We start from the raw sequence: 2,294 nt of genomic DNA on the forward strand, positions 1-2,294 counted from the left end.
ATATATATATATATATATAGCATACACAGCATCTACACACATACAGAACAAATACATACACACACGTATGTAAATAAATAGATACATCGATCGTTTGATCGATCGATAGATAGATAAACACCTCAATATTTGTACAGATACATTACGGGTGCATAAATGTAAGCCATCGGCAAGTATACGGACGCATACTTTTATAGATATGGGTGTCTACCTATAAACATATGTCTGTGTAATTATAAGACTAAATATATATGTATACCCTCATACACACGTTGACGTGCAAAAACACGCCATTTGTTCGCACAACAATGTCCATATCCATTAAGTTACACAATCTTTACAAAGCCCCAAGAACCCTTTCAATGGTTCAGCATTCCACTATGCCGTCGTCTTGTCCCTCTGTGTTATTCCCTTCTCTCCTTCTTCTTAAGGACCAGCCTCTCATCAATTACTCAACACTACAAAATTACTTCTTGATACGAATTTTAATCACATGCTCAGTCATAAGAGTGGACAGCTATTTGAGTCACCCCCTCTCTCTCTCTCTCATTCAATTTCTTGTCACTCTTCTTTCTCTTTTCTATTGTCCGGAGATTTGGGCGAGGAGAATCACCATGACGTTGGACTCAACCGATTCTATGGCTATCTTTTAAAAGCAGTGCAACGTAAGATGGAAGATAATTTGGTTTATGAAAGCCCACCATCTTACTGAAGAAATATTTATTTCTTTTATTCCCACCGATAACACTTTGCAAAGTTTTGAAATGACAAGATGTGAATATTTAAAGTGGAGAAAGTGAAATATGTTTTTAGCCATCATAGATGTTCGTCAGCTTGTATTTCTATTCCCTTAACTCTTAATTCTACTTAAACCCCTTCTGCTTTTACAGTTATTAGATAAGTAGGTTTTTGATTTCGATATTAACTTATGAATAAGAACGTAAAATATTTTGATTGATTTCCAATAGGATCGCTCAATGATCATTTGCTGTTTCTATGGACAAACTTTCTATAATCACCAAAATATGATTATGATAACTGGAATGTTAAGTTTATGATTGACAGTTAATTAACCTGTGAGAGAAGAAAAGGGGTTAGATAGAGCATATACATCGAAAAATAGAGATAAATACAGAAAAAGAGAGAGTGAGAGAGAGAGAGGGGGAGAGAGAGGGAGAGAGAGAGAGAGAGAGAGAGAGAGAGAGAGAGAGAGAGAGAGAGAGAGAGAGGAGAAGGAGAGAGAAGAAAGTAAGTGAGAGAGGTGGAGAGATATTGAGAGATTAAGATATTCAGTAAATTTACAAGACTTTATAGTCGGAAAATCTCCTTGGTGATTCTGTCACACACATGATGTCCACATGTCAACTTGTACATCTCAAAATCGGTCAGCTACTAATGCGTTGTAACATCTTTTCGTATTTGCTTGCTGCCAGCCTTTGGCAGAATCGAAATGACAATCTGGATAAGATGTCAGTCTCACGGTCTCACTGGATCCGCCTGATTTCCTTGTACAAAGCAACTGTAACATATTCTGACTCACATACGTTACCAATTATGCATAAATACCAACGGTACAGCTATTGACCAGTGACTATGCACCAGCCGGACAACATAATTGACTAAACATTGGCTTTGCATTTATACTACTTTAACTTAAATCCATGCCAACAACTATTTAGTTTTACACACTTCCGTATCCCCAGGCACTAAACCCTTATCTGCATAAAAGATCGCAATATAAACCAACATTTATTGCTATCAAATTACACCACTAACATTATGGTAGTCCGACCTTCCAGAAAGAGCTGCCAAAATCTCCATTAAATCACACGCTACCGTTTTAAAGAAGAAAAAAACGACACATTGGATAATGTAGTTCTGGATATAATATGCCTACAAGAGTGGATTGTCAGCGGTGGAAGGCCCAGTACAGGAACGCTCTAAGTTTGTATCAGCGTGTATATGGGTTTGGTCGTCGCGCTAGAAATAACAACCAAATCTTACTCAAATTACACTCAATCCTTTTTAAAAAGAAAGGGCTTATGTGGTATAACATCATAGTTTTAAATTTTTAAATTCTTTGTCCTTGATTTTATTCAGAGTCCACTTGATTAATTTATTACTGCAAACTAAGAGTTGTTCCTTCTGACATTGGAAATTGGTCAAAATAATTTGGGAGTCCGAAGAAACAGTTTCTCTCCATATGGAGGAAGGTTATCAAAAGGGGATGCTATTTGATCTCAGGGAACAAAGTATTGTAAGAAATATTACAAGGGGCTTCGTCTGACACAGAT

The sequence above is a fragment of the Octopus bimaculoides genome, chromosome 5 (genome assembly GCF_001194135.2).
Source record: "Octopus bimaculoides isolate UCB-OBI-ISO-001 chromosome 5, ASM119413v2, whole genome shotgun sequence".
Classification (NCBI taxonomy): Eukaryota; Metazoa; Mollusca; class Cephalopoda; order Octopoda; family Octopodidae; genus Octopus; species Octopus bimaculoides.